Raw genomic sequence first — 24984 nt, forward strand, 5'->3', positions numbered from 1 at the left:
TATAAAACACCCTGAAGCCACACTGCTGTGAACGCTGAGGACCCATAGTAACAACAACTACCTTCAAAATTGTTCTTATTTAGAAAATATGTTGGCTAGGATTCACGATGGTTAAAAATGTTAGAAATATGGACACTAGTCTATTCAATAAGAATAAACTCTGCAGGGTGTTAGAGCATCATCCCACAACTGTATGGTTTTGCCTGGTCCTCCTGTATTAACCCAAACAGGCAGCTGCAGCCCTCCATCAGCTGACAGGCACCGACTGCCTCACATTACAACAGCTGGTTAGGAGAGCACAGCTGCAAACTAAAATGAACCATAGGCACATCTTCAGCTTAAAATATAGACATGCTCTTTCACACGGCCTGTCTTGAAGCGCCTAACTAACATGGCTGAACATCAATTACAAACAGAGAGGGATCTAGAGCAACCAAATGCTGAACCAGCTTCTGAAAGCATCTCTCTTCAGTGCCCAGAACAACTAAGATTTTAATTTAGACAGTAGTTAGTTATGTAAAATTAGTTACAAATAGCAGTGATTCAAATTACCCAAAATTAATTTCCTAATCCAACAAAGGCCGGGCTTGTGCAAGAATCGTTTTGCCAGTATGACAGTACTGTTTTATTTTTGTTTGTTTGTTTGTTTAATTCTGCCAAAGAAATATTTCTTATTGGCAACACCATTGCTAGCAGAGTGCATGTACTACCTCTCTCTAACAAAATAAGCAGTATTGGCAAAAGACCGACTTTGGCTAGAGCAATTACCACTACATCCAATGCTTCTGCATGCACAGTCATGATAGTCAGGGTCGAAAAATCCTTCCCTCAACCACTACAACTTTGAAAGAAAAGCCCTGTAGCAAAGAGTTCACATTCAGTATTTAGGAAATTAAACAGTTCTTCATGTTACTGGTTGTTTGTTTCTGCCAGCAAAGCTGACAGATATTGGTCTATAATATTTATTTTTTATAACTAACTAAGGTGTGGTGGAGGGAGGGAAATTAACTGAGGATTTCTAGCCCCCACAGCACCATGTTCATGTTTGTTGCTTTTTGTGGAACTTTATTATCATTTGTCCATATGCCAACCTCTGCATGGTGCATAGTTGTTTTCAGTTTAATGTCTTTTATAAGCTTACTAGCAATCCATTTTCTCCTTCCAGGTAAGTCACAAGACAGTTCATAAATCCACACCTAACAATGGTCCCCAAGGTACCATTCCTACCTCCCTAAAGTTCAATATTTTTGTTGTTATCATCACTCTTTTTTTCTGGTCAGACTACTTGTACAGTCATTCAGTAGCAAAGCAGCCACGTCGCCCTGAAGGGTACGAGCAAATGGTTCTGAGGGGAACACAGACCTACAGAAAGAACAATATCACAAGTCTCAAAGTATTTCTTCAGTCTCTGTAGCCCCGATGTTTCACTTACCTAGCCCGGTTGTGGCCTGAGTTTTACACTGACTTGAGAGTAAAGCCAGGATTAAAAAAAAAAAAAAAAAAAAAGAGGAATTAAGCTCTTGGTGAAGCACACAGAAAATAAGACGAATACAACAAAAATGCATTTTCATTAGGGTATATAACCCATATCTTCTTCTATCACCAAAAATCACCAGTTCAGCTGTTCCAGATATCCCAAATACCTTCATGCATCTCTGAACATGTAAAGGTTAAGCAACCAGTGGTTATTTTCTGCCGGAATTATGAGCACAAGCATCATATGCTTCCTAACAGAGAGGAAGTCTGATGTAAGGTGACACTGCACACATCTAGAAGGGAAACAAAAAAGGTAATTAAATTTTTGGCCATCAGCCCAGATAACATTTACTCCAGGGAAGAAGGAAAAAAATGGTTCACAAGATTACACCTGGCCTAAAAAGCAGAAACATCTGCTGAACTCGTAAACTATTGGATTAGTTCTGCCCCAGGAAGCCAACCTGCCAGACGTACCCTCTACAGACAAGCTTAACTGTGCACAGTCAGAAACAGAAAAAAAAGTTGTGCTGATTAGTTTCCCATTTGAAACAAGGAGCAGGGAGGGAAGCACGCTTAAATGCTGAGTGCAGGCTCCTTCCGCAAACTGCTGCAGTCTGTGTTTGAGGCCACACTTCTCTGCAGCAAAGGGCAAGCTGCAAGGAGAGCTCAGAGACAGTTCAGGAAACTCTTCTGCTCCATTCCAAAGGCAGCCAAGGATTGTATTCTCCATTCCTGTAAGCACCACGAGGGGCTTCCGGAATTGTTTGGGAATTTGAAGATATACTGTTTTAATCCATGAATGGATTCCCAGAATTACTCCTAGCAGTGGCATATAGAAGAGGAGACAGTATAAATCGGCTCTGTTCAGTTTTCTTGAACTACTAAGTAGTCTCATGGAGTTGTCCTCTCTCAGGTGAGCATCTTTTTCCAAACCAGGGGGAGATAACAGTGGTGGGTACAGTAAAGCTACCTGTTGGAAATGCCTTTAAGTCAGTATTTTGCTGTGCTCTGAAGGCAAAACTGACCGAGTATTTTTGTTTGAAATATTGCTTCTTTATCAGGTCTGACTCCTCATTAGATTTAAAAAAAAAAAAAAAAAAAAAACCACTCTCTGCATCAGATCAACCTCTACCAAACAAGTAAACAGTGCAGGAAACAATTCATTTGCTTTGGCAAACTCAATTAACTTCTCTGACAGAGTTAGAGCTGGATGTCATGGGCCAATCCAACAGGACTGCTCTGGTTTCCTTCTTTTGGGTGTTAGTTAGGGAAGAAGCCATCTTTAATTTAAGCCTCACATATTAATAACATTTAAACAGACTGGTATTGCTACCTGGTTTACTTTGAAGAGTGACATTTCCAGACACATTGTAATTAGTGATGAATATATCATTTTTATTTATTACCACAACTGAAGGTAGGTGAAATTGTAATTGATCCTTTGAAAGCTGAGACAGGAGAAGTCACAGATCAAATGTTCTGTAGGTATTAACGTCATCACCAACATGCTCAGGGTGAAAGCCACATTATGTCACAATGTGAACAATCTCTGGACTAATTCCAAGGTTACATCTTTCACAGCTGTGAACAAGCAAAGGGCAACACAAAAATGCACAAAGTCCACAGCAAAGCAGAATTTGAGATGCATCAACCAAGGTACAAAGGGACCTTATCTTGAGGCTAGCCAGTAATAATTACAGAGCAGCTGATAGACACCAAGTGTGATGAAAATTGTTCCAGTTAAATGCTCATGAACACTGAGTATTTGCAGAGAAAAGAAATCTTCAGAAAGCTGTAACACTGACAAAGCTATCTATCCCCTACACAGGAAACTAGGTAGCGCTGCTTTTCTTACCTGCCTAAATTAATACAGGCAGACAGCACAAAGACAACTTCAGACGTTTATCCTTTAAGGATATTTTAACTTCTCTCCCCTGGCTTAGAAGATGATTATTTTTTAATATGTCATTCATAGCCCACCTTAGAGGATGAACATTTCCCTATGAATTTCTCCTGAACTATAATATTACAAAAGAGGATGCAGTACCCTGAAAAGGATTGGTCCTACCACTACAGTCAGAAAGCCTCCTTCCAGCTTCAGGCCCGCTAGTGTCATACAGGGAAGCTGCAGCTTGTCTAACTACGATTACTTCCACTCCAGCACGTAAGAGAAGTCAAATCATTCTTCTCTTGCACTGACACCATGGTCTTCATTTAAAGGTCATCTATAAATTCCCAAGTTTCCAAACCAGTAGGCCTATCTAAATAAGTCCTACTCGAGAATAAAGACATACTTCAGATACTGTCCAGAGGACGCCTTCAAGTTGTCAGTTTCCAGTTCAGCTGAGGTAAATAATGTATTGGAAACAGGCTGGATTTTCACTCTGACAAAGGTGTAAATCACTACATCGAGGCTTTGTTTTTGTTTTTGCAGATATTTGGTATCTGCTGGCTAAGCCCACCACCCACCAACACAGTTACACCTTTTGTTGCTCTTCCATGTAGGAGCCAGTTTTGCCTTGAAACTTTGATCACACCTGAGCTAATCATATTGCTGTTTGCTACAGAGAATTAAATGCTTTGTGGACTGGTAAATATGCAAAGAGAAAACCCAAACAAGCCCTGAGCAACGCACACATCTATCATAAAATAGCAGTTTCTCCTTGGTGCAGGACTTTGTGACTCATCGTACAGGAACAACAGAGCAGAACCCCACTTAAGACCAGAGGAAGCTTCCTTGTTGAGAAGGCAGCCACATATCATGTCACTGCAATCAGACGATGCCCAGAAACTGCTGCGTTGCTGATAGCCCCAGAGGATAAGGGAAAAAACACAGCCAATTACCTTCTGAAAAACCTCACAAGCACACATTGGCCTGGACTTGAGGAATTGCCTCCATTTCTGCGGGTGTAATTTTGTGCCCACAACTATTTGCAAGTGTAAATTATGGGCCCAATCCAATACCTACTGAAGTCAACTGAAAAAGGTCCTATTGATTTCAGCAGGGTTGAGATAAGGCCTATATATCAAAGTGCAGCTGCAAAAAAACCCCAACAATTTCCTGGATAAATGCTGTTTGCACCTGCAAATAATTGCAGATACAATTCCAAGCCCTCGAAATAAGAGGGAAACTTGTCTGATATCTAAAATCAGGATCAAATAGTTGTCAGTCCAGTGGGTTGACAGCACTTTATTACTGCTGTGGACAAAACTGATTTTGAGCTACTTACATAATTATTTACAATCATTTTTGCAACCCACCTTGTGTTTTCATGACCACATTAAATAATGTCAACAAAATGAGAAAAAGGAAGACAGGATGGATATTTCATGTCTTAATGATGTGTGTAGTGGATGTCTTGGATGCATCGATTTTACTGGAAATACTGGGAATTTTTATGGGACAATCACAATGATTCCCACACAAATATAGCTGAGAGCTTCAGCTAGCAGACAAGTACAGCTCAGTATCTTTACCTCCTTGGTAAGAATCATAAAGATATCTTAATTTCCTTCATAAATGGAAGTGACAGTTTGGAAGTGATAAAGATTCATATTTTAGCATGGCTTACTTAAATTTTGATGGAACTAAATTAGCCTAATGATTTTTCAGGATAACAATTCATTATTAAGAAGCGAAAATAAATTCACAAATGAGAAGATTACATCAAATAACAGCCCATATTTATGCTGAACATGAGGGGAAAATAATTTTAAAGTGAAAGAACAGTATTTTCACTACCGAAAGTCTTGCAATGTCAGGCAGGCACTAGAATACTAATGGCTGAGGACATATTTGAAAACTGAACTGCTTTTCTTCTACCACATTTATGTTATGCCACTGTTTATCTACCACAGGGATTTTTCTTGCTTTGGTATAATAAATGCATATGTAGTAAGCAAAGTGAAAAAAAGACACCGATGTAGAAACAGATTTTTTTTTATTGTTTCAAATGGAATAGAAGGAAATACAGGAGAACCGATGGAAGAGTCTACAAAACAAAACAGTAACTTCTATAATGCTTCTGTTAATAGATGCATAACTTTATAAAGCCTGTAATATTTGGGGCCATTGTATATAGTCTTTCCACACCCAACTGCAAATACCCATCCTCAAGTCCTCTCCCATGTACTTGGGTTAACCCCAAACTCGCAATACAATTTTTAAAACTGACTAAAAAGACCCACAAGAAAGAAACAGGCCAGACCCCATAGAAGCTATCATATACGCCCTAGAAAAGGAAAGACCAAAATCAGCTCTTGGTTTTTAATACTCTGAGCAAAGTCCCCTCACCCGCTATTCTTCAAAGTCACTAGATAACAGATGAACAAGAATGATACAGTAACAAAGAACCAGCAGCATACGGAACACAATTTTGGGAAAAGATGGTTGAACAAAACTTTTAAAGATGAAAGTAGTCTGAGGCAGGTAGCCAAGAAAAAGGAACTAATACAGCATGCTCCATGAACACATTCATTTTCTGCCCTAATACACATATGTAAGAACTCACCACAGTTACTGCTGTCTTAATATCACCACATTCACAGCAAAGCATTAACAGCACATCTGTTTCATTAAAAATAAATGATTGAATATATAGACTGTAAAACCTTATAGTTCTGTGAAAATAACCTTTATTTTTAAAATGCATCTCAAGAAAACAGGAACTCGCCATATGCACTGCCCTTCTTTTCCACCATGGAGCATAAACGGTTACTAAAAATGCTAGATGAACAACCTGAAATGGAGCTAGCTTTAATTTCACTGACTCACTCATCTCCAATAAACACACTTTGGTTTTCCTAAGGACATTACTGTTTTTCTGATAAAATAATACGTTTGATATTTGTTTTTAAAATGAATAATGACGTCTTTTTTCAGCTCTGGGCCGCAAACAGCTCAGAATTATTATGTATTTGATTCCCTTACTTTTGCTGAATGAACTTAACTGAACGAACTGCATGAACTGAAGATGAACTCCCACAACAGTCTCACCACAGTCCGCAGACAAGATTACTTATCTCTTTCAGACTACTTAACGGAACCAGGCTCACCAGCAGCCATCGCAACGCCTAGCGTATGAGGTTCTGTCAGCTCATTAGGAATGTCCAGTTTAAGATGCTTATCGGAAGACAAAGATAAGGAAGCTTCATGAGGAACAAGAGAACATGACCAAAAAAGTAATAATTATATAAACTCCTTTCTCTTTTCCTTCTGCTACAAAACCCCCCAAAGCCACTGAACACTGGTGACTTTAAAGGCATCCATGGTCCAATGCATGGCATCCATGGCATCCAAGGCATCCATCCATGCATGGTCCAACCCTAGACAGCTCTGAAGCAAAGACACGCAAAGACAACAGAGTTTACTTTGTTCATTTTCTACTTTTTTTTTTTTTTCTAGGAACGTACAAATGATTTTAGAGTCCACAGCTGATAAAATTAATTCTGGTTTCACAAGTCTGTGCCAAAACCGCTTTGAAGGTTATACAAGCACGTTCAGCAATCTGCATTCCAGATGTTCCAGGCTCCTAAGTGCCATTTTCAGAAGTAACGTTGGTACTTTATCCCCAAGCCCCCCTGATTTCCAGAACACTTTAGGGTGTTTTTGGAAGTGTTTCAAAGTTAACCACAAATCATGACTGTTGCAATTACTGTCTCTTCACTTTTCCTTCTTGTTCAAAAGAATACCTTGAACAAAGACTTGGCTTTTAGACTGTCTTGCAAGATTTAAATAGAATAATTTTAAAATATATTCATTTACAAATTAGCTGTACTGGAACTTCCTTTGGAGAAGCAAAATAAATGCATTCCCAGAATATTTCTGTTTCAGTACACTTTGTTGTCAATCTAGATGTTATGAGAAGAAAAAAACAAAGATGACATCATCCAACAACCTCTCAAAATACACAAAACTGTGATTAAACATCTTACTCACTGTGCCTGAAGTGCATACATTGAACTGAATTAATTTTAAAGAAGTGGGAATAAGTAATCTTTGATGTAGATCAGCCTTAAAACCAAACAGTGTTGTGCAGAAGTAGGAAGAGGTCAGGAACTGCAGCAAGCAGGTGCTAACCTGTCCCTCTATTCACCCCACTGACAAGAGTGTATTCTTTGGTATTGACAACCTGTAATTGAGCTGACAAGCAAAGAAAAGAGATCAGGTAAGACTAATGTCTCTATTTACTACCAGTCTAAAGTAGCACTTGCATCTGAAACCGGGCACTTTTTCCAGACAAAATTTAGATAATTGCATACTTTTAAAGAGTAAAATTAATCTTATTAAAAATAATTTTAAGAGGCAGTGGTAAGAAACAGAGCCAAAACCAGGGTGAGATACTGAGTATATCCAAAGTATTCAACTGTTTCACATGATGAAAATATCTGTTCAAAAAAAAAACAAAAACAAAAACAAAACAGTAATGTACTTTTCCAGCTCTCATCCTAGGCCACCAGCAGAGACCCCACAAGATGCTTGCAGGACAGCCTCACCTTTATGATATAACCTTTTTAGTCAAAGCCAAACATATTTGGTATGCCAAAATATAATGCTATCTGCTTATGTCAAATAATCACAGTCCAATGTTAACCAGCAGACATCAAGCTGCAAAGTCTGCAACAAAAAGGTCTTCAAACTATATCCTATCTGTAGAACTATGAATATTTCGTGAGGTACAGTTTTCAGAAGTGAATGTTTTACTTTCATTAACTTTTTCTATATTATGTTTTTGAAAGGTCCTTTCAATCTGAATGCTCAGCTATTCACACACATTTGTAGTTGTCTAAATGCATCATCAGGTAATTTGTTGGAACTCCAAAATCTTCACATATTTTAATCTGTGAATATTAACTCAGAATTCTTGCATCCCTCACACTTAACAGACAAGACTTTAGCAGCTTTTTTCACGTACTGTAATATCTTGGTGCACAAATAGCTTGTTTTGCAGGTAGTCCCCCTGCCATAAATGGACGTATGGTATTACTACTATCTTCATTACTACAAAATTTATACCTGCTTAACTCCACACTCACATGCTCTGACAATCACTTGTGGATAAAGACACCAGAGCCACTCCGGCATCTCACTGGGCATAAATGCAAGCACATGCAGATTCCTGAGGAACCAAACTTCTAAGAGCAGTGACAATAGTATTGGAATGCCTCAGGAAGTGGCGCTATCGCACAGAAACACGTTTTGCAGACATACCCTGTGAGAACAAATGACAGATTTTGAAAGCTTCTATATAATAAATGTTATGTAGGCTGTGTGGGCATGCACGCACATAGAGACATATTTCTATCTAAATAAAGGAGGCACATATGGGTATATCCATGTCTAATTAAATGTCTGTCCCCCCCCCCCCCCCAAAAAAAAAACCAAAACCAAAACTTTACTAACAGAATAAAACAAACAATTTTAAGAAATTGCAGGTTGAAAGGTGCACATGCAATCCACTGACCACACAGTTTGCTGCAGGCAAAAGTTTCACTTGCTTACATAGTCACAAGTAGCCAGCACCATGTGAAGGAAAACACCTGAAACCTGAGAATTCCCAGGCAGTTTGTTTCTTCCACACATTTAGGTAGAGATACGTGCACCAAGGGTTGAATATTAACCAAAATATTAAAATCAGATATGGGTATTTAGTCTTTGACTTAACTTCTTATTCTCATTTATTATTAAAAACCACCACCAGCAGCACCACAACAAAACCCACCCACCTGCATAAAATGTCAGAGGAACTAAAAAAAGATAATGGCATTTCTCTGTGATGAAAGTGCATCCAGCTAATTTTCTTCTGCAGGTGTCACCTCTGCTTTCAACAGAGCAAACAACTGGATAAAGCATCCACTCTCTTTCAGCTGCCTAGGTGAGATATGGGAAAGGAAGAGAAAACTGTGAAATTACTCAGGAAGAGTCAATAGCACGTTATTTGACTTTACAGGCAGAAGTAAACATCATTACAGCTGTAATTTCATAACGTGGAATTTTGAAGAAACACGATTTGCACAGCATTTTCTGTCACAGGAAACTCTGCCCCCAGTGTAAAACCCCTGACTCTATTTCTGAACTGACGGTCAGGCTCCCTGCGAGCAAACACAACAGCCGAATTCCTTAGCCCATCAACTTTCATGCACATTTTCTGGGAACTAAGCAAATGTTCAGGTACACGTATACCAAAAAGTGAGGTTATAACAGATCTGAAGGTAAGGACAAATATATCTGTGCCATTTGCATGAATGGCAGAAGCAATAAGCTCTGATCAAACTAAGCCAGTTAAGAAGCAGAAAGCCTTGTTAATAGAATAGACATAGGATTGACTTATTAACTTATTAATTAAAAAACAGTAACAGTAAGAAAGGTCAGAGGGATAAGGAACAATAAGCCTCATGAGTACACAATTGGAAAATGAATCTTTCCCATCTTTCCAGCCTTCATTCTTCCAGGAGCAGCAATTACATACAAGTAGACAGCCTATACTGAATTAGCCACCTTTTAAATGCATTCTCCATTTGTCAGGAGGTATTCAGCTGTTTCTAGAGTGGATATTCTTCTCAGCCAACAAAAGAAAAATGATGGGTATCAGTTAAGCACAACTTGACCTCACCTTCAGATTGCAGGTTATCATCTTTCCCTCTGCAGGGCCTTGATCCCTTGAGAATGCTTTATAGCCTCTTGGCTCTCCAGGGATCATCACTTTAGCATCTAATTATCATTGTGAGCAGCCACTGTAAACATTAGCAAACTTCAACAAAGCTTCCAAAGGGCAATATGCAACACAGCACAGACGGTTTATATTAAGGTTAATTGGTCTTTCAGGAACTCACAGCATTTGTTAGAATAGATGATAACTGTAGTCCAATAAAGTGATTTTGATCCTTTGTCTGAAAACTGAAAGACTAAAAAAAAGATAGCTTCCTTCAAGGGCAAAAAGGAAATATCTAGGGCATATTTGGCTGTAACTGATGAGTTCCATACTTCTTTTGTCCAACAGATGTTTAAAATGCATTTGAAGACTATAAAGCTGATTATTCACTAGTACTCTGTGACTAGACCATTTCTCAGCAGAGTTTTAAAGGGCAGTTTTATAAATAGACAATAGAAGACTCTTACCAAAAAATTGCACTTTTGAGTGTAGGAGGCATATAATAGAGCATGCCAAAAAAGTCAAGAGAGATACAACACTACAAGACTACTGAAAGGCACCAGAAGAGGCATCTAGAATAATCTGTGAAGAGTCTACTGTAATCTTTGTTCCTTGCTGCAGCTTAATGCAATGGCCACACTAAACAAAACCTTGAAAGTGAAAGGTGTACAAATTACATTAAGACTTACCAACTTACTGGGTTTAAGGTTGTTTGAGAACAAGGACTCTTTACATTGGACTAGTATGCTCGGGAAGACCACAGTGGGTATTTGCTGTTACTTTATTAATGAGATCACAGCACCAAAGCATACCCTGGATACTTCACAGTAACCAAAGAAAGCCAGCTCGCCTGCTTTCCGAAGGCAAAGCCGCAGGCATACACCATGCTTAACTGTATCACACACACAGTTGTATCTGCATACATCTTAACAGAGCCTGCCTCACAGAAAAGGGACCTACCGCAGAAATTCTCTTAAGAATTCAGTTAAGTGAAGATCAAATGTAATTTCACTCAAAAAAACAAAATTCACATGATTATTACAAGACAAATATGAAAGAAACAAGAATCATGCCCAGCAAAACATTTGAAAACAGGGCCTTGAACAGAAGCAGTACTTGTCTCAGGAAGCAAAACCATTGTGTGTGTATGTACTGAAACCAAGTATGTACTTACACCAAGAGCCAAATTACATTGCCCCTGTTCCAAGTAAAATCAAATGTTCTTTACACTTAGTATTGCCTAAATAATTCTGTGTTACAGCTGTTTAACAGATGGCCAACAAGCAAGCTTCAAGACAGGAACTTTGGGGAAGTTGCTAAAAGCTTTATCAGTTTTAACAGGTGTCAGCCTTTTCATCACCAGAACACGCAGACTTGTCTAGGTAGACAAACTTACGACGTTTCTAATTAGGTAAATACATAAAACGGTGAGTTTGTTAAATCCCTATGTGTATACCATCAAGTGGATTTAAAGTTGTTTGTACTTTTAAAATTAATATAAACCCGGGGAACACCACTCTAAATTAGACTGATTAAGAGGGAATTTAAAGTGATTCAGCCAAACCATCTAAAACCCCAGGATCGATGCATCTCGTTGGGAGTTGATTCCTCCTGGACACAGGCTCTGATCTCCTGGAGATCCCTCTCACCTGCTTCACAGCATCTGGAATGGGCATCCAAAACTACTCATAAAGGTTGTCTGTGGAGATCAAAAAATTTTATTGGTCTAAAATCTGGGATTACAGACCTAATGGTGAAAAAGCCTCTAAGATAAATGGATGTAGCACTGATATTTTAAAAGTTCATAACTCATGAATGTTCAAAGATAGACCCAAATGCTTTATTTTGACTGAAAGCTAAAATATTGTGCTTTACACTGGTTTAATGCATAAATTTAAGTCACTTAATGAGCAGTTGCTAAACTCACACAATAAAATAAGCCTACATAATAAACCTTATGTATAATAAGACTTGTAAACCAAACCAAAGAATACAAGGAAAAGAAAAACAGTTGTCAAAATAGAGTTTTATGACCTGGTGCCTTCCAACCTGTCACAGCTAGAAACACTTTGATCTGTTGCTTTAAAAACTTCTAGGACCAGTAAACAGTTAAAAAACAAAACAAAACAAAACAAACAGTGTCCTAGGCTTGGGTCTGGAAAACAAATTCTTCTTACCTTATTGAATTTTCTAACTATCTTCATGAAACTGACAGCAGCAAGAAAGTAGAATTTGCAACCTCATGAAAAAAAAAAAAAAGCTAGAAATTAGGAGTATAAAACAGTGCTTTTTTTTCCACTTTATTTTATTTTTTTAAACTGTTTTACAAGTATGTAATTGTTTAAGTGGAAACATTCTAACATTCTAACAGAAACATTCTAACAGAATGAATGTTAGAATGAAAACATTCTAACAGAACACCAACAGAATTCCTGTCTGCTTCTCTACTGCTTTGTTCTTTCCAGAAAAAATTGTCATCATCGCTAGATCAATGCAAAAAACCCTTCCCCTCATACACAGGACAGAGGGGGAAGACTCTGGAATGGATATATTTAGGAGCACAGAAGGGGCCAGAATCTTGTAAGAAATTCTTAAGGTCAGTTCATGTGGAAAAAAAAAATCAAGATCACTATAATATGCACATCAAATGCAAAGAGACCCAAACATCACTACGGAAATGCCACACACACTTAATGTAAGTAGTTGCATACTTCCTATATGCTGTTATGAACCTGCATAAATTATTCCTAATTTTTAGTAGAAATAAGCACTCCCAGTCTGCATTCCAGCTGTTATAAAAAAAGTACTTTTTACAAAAGTGCAAGCAGTCCATGCCTATGTAGATACACCTATGCAAGCCTGCCTAAGGCACCTGGTGAGAGCCACGTGCAGTGTAACTGCAAAGTGCGGGGGTGTAGCACTCACTCATCCAGCCTTCCTGCTAAGGCAATGGAAAGGAAGAAGGACCTTCAGAGGGTAATTCACGTGGTGTATTCTACCAGAATAAATTATTTAAAAAAACATGTCTACTTACATTAAGAAAGAGAGGCCTTCAAGTATCATAAATGAGTAAGTATATGCATAATTCTGCCTATTGTTCAAATAATTAGGCACTCTGGCATAAGAGTAATAATCAAAAGTAATAGTAAGCACCTCAAAAAAAGTTATAAAGGCTTTGTGTGATGAATAGTGTAACTGAGCATTATATTCTCTGTAAGAAAACATAATTTAGAGAATAGAAAGAGATCTGTATACTTTCTACATATGCAAAATGCATTTGGTCTTACATTAACCTAGGCTTAATAGGAGATGAGACAGATTTGGGGGTGGGAAGGAAGAGTAACAAAATCTTGCAAAACCAATTTGTTTCACTGAAAATGAATAGAAATAATAGTCCTGCAATAACAATAACAATTTTTCTTCAGAAAGAGTAATAACCTGTTCAGTTTCCCAGTTCTAGAAAATGCTTATGCGTCACTGTAGTTTCTGCACAAAATCAAAACAAATAAATACAATTTTACATTTAGCGCAATATAACTGCGACATTAAAGATACAATAAACATTATCTTGAACCTAAGAAAAGTTTTGTTATTAGCAAACCTTAACCTTTAAAGTAGCAATAAGCCTTCTCACAAACTATACCACTGTTTGTTACTGCTTTTGCATAATAAATCTATTACAACTTCTTCGTTACTTACTTAGTAAATGGGAAAGATTAGGAGGCCAGACCAGGCGATCCACCGCAACACACATGTTTTGTCCAAGTTATTAAATGTTTAGGAGAGCCTTATGAAGTCAATTCTGGTGGTGTTACTTGATCGTTAGTCTTGATTTACACAATCATCACTAAAAATTAAGTTTATGCATGAGGTGAAAAACTGAAATATGTTCGCAAAGTAACATTAAGGATGATTTTGCGATGTTAATGAATCATTCTTAGAAAAGGCTAATACTTATCCAGCACTAAAAGCTACTTCAAGCAAATAAAGTGTTTTAATGAAATAAAAAGAAACTAAAAACATGGTAAATAAGTAGGAAAAGGCCTTCTATAAAATGGTTTTGTTTTTACAAATCTCTGACAGCCAAACTCTTTGTACATTTTAAGTGTAGCAGGAAGTAGCTCATATTCCTACATTTTCTGTGCTTTGCAGCAGTCATACATATTCTTAGTCAGTAAATCCCACTAAAAAAAAAACAAAACACTATGTACAATTTATCTCGATAACCTTGTCTTATACTTATGACTTCTAAGCATACATTAACACGTTTCTTCTACTGACATCTATTTTATTACTACTATTAACAGCAAAGCAGGTAGAGATGTCTTTTTAAACGTTTATAAGTGGAAGTCTTTGAAATCTTTACTTGAATATAACTTACAAAAAAATTCTAAGACAGCTGTAAATCCTTATGGGACTTTGAAACCTAGATAAAAATGTAACCCCCAGTAAATTTAAAGGAATAGCTTTTTAATTTTCAGCTACATAGCTCCAACCTCATTTATTATGTCATATTTAAACCTGATGAGGTAAATTTTGTTTGGTGCCAAGTTTCCTGTTTGGTGCCAAACAAATTTGAATTTACTGCCAAATCATATACACTATTTTGTCGTGAGTGATTAGCGTTTACACAAAACATGTATCTAGCTGAACTGAGAAAATAAACATTAGGCAATGAGCATTTGAGTGAATGAAGTTTTACTGTCTTTTTGATTTAGCAACTACTTTGTGATTACACAAATCTTACCTTGCAGATCTTGACTTGCACACAATCAATGTGTATTTCCACTTAACATCCAAGAAAAGGCAGTCTTTTGCATAGTTTGCCAAAACCAATAAGTCACTACTGTTAGTACCATATTGGGGAGCATTCACACTTTGTCATTTGAATGGATTAATCTTCCAGATACCACAGATGTCTGTAAAAAAAAAAAAAAAAAATAATATAATTCAGTGTATTCAATAGGAATATTTTCTCAAAAATGTTGACTTTAGCAGAGGAGTTCAAGTTAGATTTCAAAAAGACAGTTAATCCACTACTTTATATTGTTCCTATTATTTTACTTTATTTTGTGGTAATTTCCTGTTCATGCTGTCTTTGAATACAAATACAAAATAAATCTTACTGTCAAAACCATGAATACAAATCAGAATATGAAATGTCAGGACCTATAAGTGTTCCTATTATGCCTGTATGCTACTGGAGATAAGTTTGGTGCTGCTGAACATGCAAATATTTTAAAGGAATTTGGAAATGAAGTGAAGACAGCTTGCAATGGCAAATTGCCTATTAAAAGGTCATCCTCTCTCTGACAGTGCAGCATTTTACCAGTGGGTAAGAACGATCGCTGCCTTTGAAGTCAGCCACAGTGCAGCTCTGCCAATTTAGATTGCAATGCGATATGCACATCCTGAGTTGTCAGTGAGCGATCATTAAAAACATTGTGAAATAACGAAATGTTTAATGAATATGCAAATATCAGGAAGATAACTCATATTTTCATTCCCCGGTTTAAGTAAAAGAACAAATTACTGAAAATAGAGGCAGCAGATAGCTACCTGTAATTTCACTTAGAAAGGAGAAAGTAGGAGATCAAGTTTTCTGCTCGCTAACTCGTTATAGGACATACAGCCCAGGCACCTTACCTGCAGCCAAAGCTATTCCTTTAGCTATAAGAGAACCTGTGTCCTAGCTGTGAATGGAAAATAGTTCAGCTCTGTGTTCTTCCACAGAACATTTTGTGGGTTCAAAGATCTCTCATGACTGAAGCTGCAAGGCAGGTAGGCTAGGGAGTGGGGAGGCTGAAGGCTTTCAATCCCACAGGATGATTTTGGGCTTGGCTGCATTGTATCTTGTATTGTACAAGATTCTAAGGAGAGCTTGAAATGTCCTTCATCCACGTCATAGATAAAGGACACCTGACAGTGAATACTTGTAAAACCATACTAGATTTAATCAATGTAGACCAGCACAAACTACAGACCTATGCACACCTACGAATACCCCCACTACTGAAGCCTGGACAGCTATTACCATCATGGCTAACTTAAGTAAACCTTTAGTTGGTTTTTCTGCTGTATGGATTCTCCCTTTATCTGGATGAGGCTTGAGACTATTTTGGGGTTGTTGATGGAGACGCAGTGACCTGGAAGAAGCCAGGTCCTGGAAGAAGCCAGGTCACAGAAGCGGGAAGGCAAACACCATCCCTCTGGAATTAGTGCTGCAGGGCAATGGTCAATCCCCATCTTCCCCTAATCACAAGATACAGACACAGGCTTCCCTACGGAGAAACTGGTCAGAAAAGTCTCCCTCTTACCTTACGGTGGATTTTTCTGCAGGACCAGAAATCAAGACATCATTTTTACTGTATCCTCTTATGGTCAGTAGTCCTGTGGAGTTCAATGAGTATTCAAACTCAGTAAAGAGAGAAGGATCAGAGCAAGGAAGTCCCACACTGATCCCACCACACAGTGCTGTAATGGCAGCAACAAGGGAGTCACCAGGAAGGATGAATGAGTTCAGCCAGTCCAGCCCTCTGACAAAATAAGAGAATGCAAAACATGTATTTTTTTTTCTTCTGATATTACATACTCTTAATTAGTTCCTAGATTAAGAACAGAATAAAATTAAGTGGCTTAGCAACCACCTTTACTCTTTTCTTTTTTTTTTTTTTTTTGTGAGGAAGCACCAAGAACAGAGTTTGACTCTGCTGGAATGGAAGAACACAACAGCCTGAGGGCTCACGCTGAGATGTTTCACTAGGAAATTTGAAACAGATCCTGCCATGGAAAGTGATTTAATTATCTTGATGTCATTATGCAACACAATCACAAATTAAGCCAAATCTGAAAATAACAAAGCGACGGCGATGGAACAATCAGGTATAAACTGAAGATGAGTTTCCAAACATCCTGTAACCTAGATTATCTGAATGGAAAGTAAAGTCTCTGTGGTAATCATCACTGGGTTATAACAAAATGGCATAAAATCTAAGAATTTGGGCTATATATTTTACACACTAATGTGTGTGCTTCTCCCACAACATGGTTCAACTCTAGTTGGAGTAAACTGCACATTAAAAAAATAATGCATAGCAATTAGGTTAATATATGTCAAACTGCAATTTTTCGACTCACATGAGAAACAACTGAGCCCTCCAATTCAACAGGTATATCTCTTGTCTACCTTGCTGACCTATACTTTTTTCCAAATTCCATTGCTTGCCAAATAAATAATCAAGAGTAAATATGACCAGATGCATTTTAGAACAGTCCAAATCAGGCTAATAACTGTAATCGGCAGTAGTAGGAAAAGATGGATTATTGTCATGAATAAATAGCAAGCAAATGCCAATGCAATATTGCAGTGCTAACATAGTAGGTAGAAATATAACTTGTCACACCTTTGTTATATTCTTGATTTCCACATATCATAGTAGTAAGCCCAGCATTCAAAATAAAATCAAGCCCAGCTGAAATACATTATATCTCTTTTGCACAACTAAGAAAAGCAAAACTAGCAATCAAAATCAAAATGTATAACTTGGAAACAACTTTGTATCATGAAATACTAGTGCAATCAGAATTTACAAATAAGCTATTGAGATAATGTTCCTTCATATCATGAAAAACACTGTTTTTTCTGGGATAGAATTTTATGAGAGGAATAAAAGTTATGAAAACTAGATGGTATAATTGGAAACAAACAAACAAACAAACAAAAACAACAAAAACATGGGAACAGAACAGTCTACTGACAAAGCAGTAGGCTGGGAAGTACACACCAGAGAAATGTTTGGATCATGGACCAATAACACCAACAGGATGTCAGCCACACAACTGCCTATCCTCAGGAAATGAAATTAAGAAAAGTGATTTGCTGAAATGTATAGTTAATAAAATACCTGATACCCCCTAGTGAAACCTTCTAGTAGATTCTTCAGAGTAACAGAATCAGCTGACTTCTATTTTTCTCTTGTAAGTAGAATCATTCAGGTTATAAATATTAATTTAAAATTAGGATAAAATAATAGCACATTTTGAATAGCTTGTGAATGACTCAATCTTTAATATTAACAGTAAAATTTGAATGCTTAACTATTAATTGTACTTTCTCTACCAACCTGCAGCATTTCGGCCATATGGTTTCAACAGTTTGGACCAGTAGAGGTAGCTATATGCAACAAATGACATGCATGTTTAGTGCCTCGCAGTGAGGCATGCTCAAATTATATTCATTTTCCTTCCCAAATATTTTTCAAAAATTAGATTCTAATTATAAACTTTCATCTGAAGCTTGGCTTGTAAAGTATCTTAACAGATAAATGTATTTTTTTAACGGTTCTAAAAAATGCCCACTGTGAAAATTAAAAAATTTAAACACACAAGGAAGCAATTTACTATAATGTAGTGTTTTCTAAAACTTTTCACTTCCAATATTTCAAAATTCAGTTTAAATATCTACATTTACTTCTAAAATGAAATCCACTCTTGGATCATTTCCAATACAGCAAGTTAAGTTACAGAAAATATGAAGACATGAGAAATATTCTAACAAATTCGACTGAACTTACAACTTAACCAGTTTGTAGCAGTTTTGAAAAATGCAACAGACGTTCATACTGGCAGGACCAGCAATCAACTATATTGATGAATAAGTATACATCTCACCTGCTTTTCAGACCTGAAGGGAAGTGGTCCATTATTTTTCTTCCTCCTTCAAATCAATGGAGAAAACTGAAAAGCTCAAAAATAATTCTTTCCTACTGTGTAAGTGCTAAATTTGGAAGTACACATCATCCTGAGAAGCAGAGAAACATAATTTAATGATAGCTCTTTGAAGAGAAGTTTTTTAATGAGGAAGTGAGCACAGAAACTAAGATGCTGCTTGAATTGTAAGTAAAATACTATATTTAATTTTTATTGTATACCTTCTTTATTGATGGCTGTCCACAACCAGGTGCTGACTTCCACTTTTCTAACCTCAGCACAGCAGGAGAAAATAATCATAACCCTGCTGTAATTTCTTTCTTTACTAAGCTGTCAGTCAAGGAAAAAAAAAAATCTGTCACTCAATTTCTTTGGTGAAGCTAATAAAATAGAGATTTTTACTTTCTTGGGCAGTACAGAAGATCAGAAAGAGACCAACAATAGAGAAAATGCCCTCAGCAAAATGGGTCTGGAGAAATTCTATTCAAAATTGCTGACAAACTCTGCATTAAATTTTTTCTTTTGTTCCAAAATCCCCCGAAGTATTTTTCGGTACTTAATTTGTAAGCTGTTAACTAAAAAAAATAAAAAATAAATAGAAAAGTGTAAATGGACAAGACATATGGAATGATAAAAAATTCATGATTTTTAAATGAATTTTCATTAATTTCATAAATTTTCTATTAGGGTTTTGCCCTATGGGGGCCGTTTTTTTTTGTTTTATCTCTCTCTGAATTGATCTTTTGCAAGCAACCTTGTGTGGGAAGATGCTTTGAATGGCACTTGGTTGTTATGATAGCTTTCAGTAGATTGCTAGCTTAATGCAGAAATTGGTTTCCACATTGCTAGCTAGTCTAACAATTGTCCCCCTGGAAATCTTATTTTTCAGGTTCTGGGGGTAATCCTGCACCGGCCAATAGGCATGGGGCACAAAGCAACTGACTCCAGTCGTAAGATTCTGTGATATCTCACAGGGTCTGTCTGGAAAAGTAGTAGCTCCCTGTGAAAGCAGGTAGCCTCATTTACATACCATTTTGATGGTTCTGCAGCCTACCATGCACCTGGTGGGACCAGATCCTTCACAAACTATTTTAAAATGTATTACATGGATGTTAACAAGCACTTGATATAGGTAATTATTTCTGCTCTATCTTCAGAAGTTAACTATAGGCTCTGTAGCAGTGCTGTCCCCAGTTATTAATATGAGCGTGATAAAGATGATTTCAGAGACATCTTCCCTTTTATTTTGAACTCCCTATTTGATCTCTATTTTGTTAAATACAACCTTTGATTACACAGAAAAGTAATCATCAGAAGTGTCACAGGCATGCTAAAAATAATTTCCCAGCACACAATAGATGGGTAGGTAGGTTAATTTGCCTTTTCAAGATCTCTCCTGCTTTCTTGGGGCTTTTTCATCCTGAGTGCATAGCTACTTAATTTGAAATGCACGTTTCCTTCTCTTCCGTTTTAGGTTTCACCTGAAAAATTGTGCCATGGTTGCATTCATAATAAAGACAGACAAGAAGCTTTTTACATCTTTAATGAGCTCTCCCTCTAAATTCAGTTGGTTAAAAAGAAGTATGAGGAAAACCTGAACAGGTCCTGGTCTGAGTTTGGCTGAACAGCAGCAGTGCTTTTAGAGTGACAAGAGTTTCACCCTGTGTCAGCTCAGCTGAGTTGTAAATGATTCACATACCCATAGTCATTCCCACTGATACTCTTCAAATGCTGCATTGGATCTGGCTGCTTTGGTTTTACTTTTTTCCAACATAAGCACTCACTGCTAACCTCATGGTGCATGCCAGAAGTATACCTATCAGGGAAGTGACATAAGACTACTACATTCCTACTGCATTAAAGCAAATTAACCAATTGAAGCATGCTAGGAAAACTAGCTCAATTCTAAAAATGTCCAAACAATCTCCAGTGTTAGGATTTATCATAAAAAGTATAAAAATTAAACAATGTTATATAGCTCTTCTGTAAATCTTCAGTGTACTTACATTTTGAATATTTTATATACCTCTGTTGTTGCAATTTGCAAAACATCACAGTATAATGCTCCCTGTTCTGTCTCTTTTCTCAGGTGAAAAGTAATGGGCCATGAGAAGGAAGGGTCTGAAGCTGTGCCAGGGGAAGTTTAAGTTGAGCATTAGGAAGAATTTCTTCATGTAGAAGATGATCAAGCATTGAAACGGGCTGCCCAAGACAGTGGTGAAGTCCCCATCTCTGGAGGTATTCAAGAGACATATGGACATGGCAATAAGGTACACGGTACTAAGGACATGGTGTAGTGATGGGACTTGACAATGTTAGTTTGATGGTTGGACTTGATGATCTTGAAGGTCTTTTCCAGACGATGATTCTATGATTAACAAATGCGAAGATGCTAAAAGGCAAATGCTAAAACAGTAGCAGCAAAAGAAAATCCCCAAACAGCTTAGATATAACTATCAGCCGAGGTGCTTGTCCAGCTCTACTGGGTGTCTGCTCTGATGGAAGTCGGAAGCCCAAGAGGTTTTCCTAAAGACTTGGAACAGATGGCTGCAGCAAGCAGTATGGCGTGGACATTACTACAGTGCTCTTCATACACTCCTGGTGGGCATTTCTCACTTCATACCCTTGCATCTGGCTGCAGCACCTGCCCGAAGTCAGGATGTAAGTATAACATGAAAAGAGAAAATATATTAGTTCATGATTTGGGCAAGGAATCATAACACAAATTCTTAGAGGTCAGCAAAAGCATGGCAAACCTAGAGAAGTGTGCAACTCTGGTTATATATGTAACAGTGTAGCACAGAAAACTCTGAGTCAACTTTAAATGAGCTATATAAATGGCTTTGGGTCCTGTTACGAGTTTTAAGGTAAGAAGGCTTAAAATTAAAGCTTTAGGCACCCGTTGTATATTCTCCAAGCCATTGTTTTCAGTTTCATCAAGTACAGAAAAATATTAATGCACACCAGATGAGTGGAATGCTAGTGTTAAGTCAATCAAAAGATAGCTACAGAGGCAAAGTGGATAAATCCATGGTGCTATTCTCAACTTCAGCTGAGATGGCTCATATAATCTTGGTCTCCAACAAGCTTGTCATGCTGTTTCCCACAAATATTGGGTCTTGAAGTGAATCCAAACAATACCACAGCCAAACCAGAACTCTCTTTATTATGGCTTCTTCCAAAATCCCTAACTGGCAGCATGGTTACTCAAATGCAATATTAACCCTCCCCTCCCTAGATTCTTTAATCTGGTGTGAACCATCTGAAATGTTGTAGATCTTTGATCAAAAAAACACAAACCAATGTTGAGCTATGTGTAGTAATGATGTGAAAGTCTTCTGCAGAGGTGATAAATAGTCCCAAGATAGCAAATTTTGCAGAGACATAGTAGCTATACAAGTAAACAGAAAACAATTTAGGTAGGCTTACTGTAAATGTCTCAAAGAGAAACTATTGTTACTATTCAGGAAATTTTTCAGAATAACTCCAAGTTTACTTTCATATTTGCAAGTAAAATGAAACAAATCATAAAGCTGGTGACACCACTGTCTTCAGGCACTTGTATTATAATAAATGCATGGCATACTGCCATATTCAAATCTGTCTCTCTAAACATGCTCTCTACACGTAAAGCACACAAATGTCCGTAAGGCTGTTAGGTATTTTCAAAATGTCATCCTTAGTGACTCCTTTAGTGAATATTAACAGTTGAAGTGTCTTTGTGGTTGTTATAGTTCTATGTCATTACACAGAATTCTTCACAGAAACTAAAGATGTGTGTTTATCTGAAGAAATTAGTAAGCGAGAACAGAAAACAAAGGATGTATCTCTAGTGTCCACCCAACCACTAGACCAGAAACAAAGCAATATTTTTAAGGTGTTCCCTGACTGCAAGTTTTGAGCATTCACTTCACTAAAAATCTCTGGTTTGGCTGTCTGTACATAACCTGGCATTATTTATCATCACATCTGTCTCAGGAGAGTCTCAACATCTTCTTACCATATCTCAACTGCAACGTGATGCCACTAGAAGACATTGCAAGTTACGTGATGGACTTCCATGGGCAGGCACAGCTGTGATTTGCCCAGTCCACTTCAACAGGGGATAAATGGAAAAGGTTAACACATACTTAATATTTCTCATTCACAAATTCCACTAAGCCACAGCCTATGTCTGTGCATCAATATTTGTCTAAATCATATGGACATGAAGTAAGCTGGGGTATCAATATGGTCACAGGCTTAACATCAGAAGGCTGTTTAATTGTGAGCAGCTCTTACAGCTCATGAAGCAGCTGCACAACTGACCATATTCATGGATTCCAAAATTCTCACATGGTTATTTCCCTATTATTTTCGCTACTTACTGCAAAACTTTAGAGAAAAAAAAAAAAAGATAGTAATTATTAATGAAGACATTTACTAAATAAGCATAATTTAAAAAGAAAGTGTAATCGTAACAGCTGACTACAACAAGACTTATGCAGCTCCCCCCTAGGCAACTTGTAGGGTTTACTTGGCTAATTGTATCACACAGTTTGGCTCTATTTGTAGATCTCACGCTTCAAGAGATGGGGGACACATTAAATGCATTTGCTCATAAAATTTTAAGTACCATTTCAAAAAAATTGGACAGTGCTCTAAGGGTATCATAAAAGAAAGCTCCTAAAGTGAAGTGGCTGTTGCTGAACAGTTTTCAGAACAAGAAAAGCTGCTGCTTCTGTTATTTGGATTCTTATAGAGCACAGCACACTGCTTTAGTTCTTGAATGCCAACAAGAGGAAAACCAAAAATATTATATAAAAGCCTGCAGAGTGGATACACACGATCATTAAAGTGTTTAGTTTTTTCAAAGAAGGACTTTTTAAAGAGGCCAATTTAAGAAACTGAATCCAGCAACCTGTTATTGCACAGAGCACTGAAACGGAACAGGGAGGAACTGAAGCATGAATGGAAGGGCTGCTGAAGGTGACCTTAAGAAAAGCTGGCAAGGACTGAATTGCTATGCAGGGAATCTCGTTATCATTGCATTTCTTTATGCTGTGCCTGGCACGTTTTGAACAGACTACTGAACAAGACCACCACAGGAAAATTATGGTAGAGAAACACACAATTACTTGGTAAATAACCACACTTTCTAAGTAATCATGCTGGTGGCAATACCATGAACACAGTTGGCTCGTTGGGCAATTGACCTATTTATTTCTTAAAGAGGAATAGGAGATGCTAACACTTCAGTGACGGAGAGGCAAAGTCACTTTCTAAGACAGTGGAAGAAGAAACAGGGACATGTTTATGTAACAACATTATTTTCTGTTTGTTCTGCTTTTCTGTGCTGTCATCTGACAGCACAAATTGTCTGACAGTATTTGAGCAAAGCAGAATTTCAGAAAATGAAGCAAATTTTGAGTGCATCAGACCAGACAGTCTATGGCTGTTGTGTTGGGTGACAAAGCATCTCCTCTCTCAAATATTTGTGTTAGGTAACATCCAAGCCCAGGCTTCATCTTCAAATTTATTCTGCCACTGACATTAGAATTTTCAAAGGAACAAGCACTTCTCTCATCATACACTTTCAATTGCTCGCTATTTGGGATTACCATTTGCAGTAGGGACAGCTTAAAAGGCTGTAAAGATATAAAGATGCCTTCAAGTTGAAAAATACTATGTTACAACATTTTAAATTTCCCTTTATATCATAAAAAACAAATAACATTACTCAGCATTAATATTTCCCCATTAAGAAAATTTCTTTTATGAGACAGGATCTCTCATCATCATTTCATACATTTTAAAAATCATTTAAGGAGGAAGTGAGAAGACAGAAAAATCCCAGCAGATTGAGCTCTTCAGGAGCCAGGCTTTCTGCTTATTCCTTCGGTCACCAACTAAATGGAAACTCAATCATTGTCATGATGTAAGTTATAATAGCTACTGTAGAAAGATAAAATAGTACTCATTCTCTGGTTTGAGCCCTGTCTTACTATATATTGTCAGGAATACCTCTTTCATCACCGAAGTCCTAACATCTACTTTATTATCGCTATATAAACTAAAATGCTGAGCCCACACCTAGTATGACTAGTATAAATCTATGAATGATTTTGTAGACAGATGGACTACACTCTCACCTTCATTTTAGCACAAA

At 37.3% G+C, this 24984-nt stretch overlaps 1 long non-coding RNA gene across 1 annotated transcript; it reads right to left on the minus strand.

The window, feature by feature from the left end:
• Positions 1-2049: 2049 nt before the first annotated feature.
• Positions 2050-23166, minus strand: LOC308200105. The gene is made up of 8 exons (XR_013955241.1): positions 18798-23166; positions 16445-16663; positions 14875-15046; positions 13827-13974; positions 12305-12366; positions 10089-11826; positions 9202-9346; positions 2050-7863 (listed from the first exon to the last, which is right to left on the minus strand). It is a non-coding gene; the product is annotated as an uncharacterized lncRNA (long non-coding RNA).
• Positions 23167-24984: the final 1818 nt, after the last annotated feature.

The sequence above is a fragment of the Anser brachyrhynchus genome (genome assembly GCF_964034855.1).
Source record: "Anser brachyrhynchus genome assembly, chromosome: 9".
Lineage (NCBI taxonomy): Eukaryota > Metazoa > Chordata > Aves > Anseriformes > Anatidae > Anser > Anser brachyrhynchus.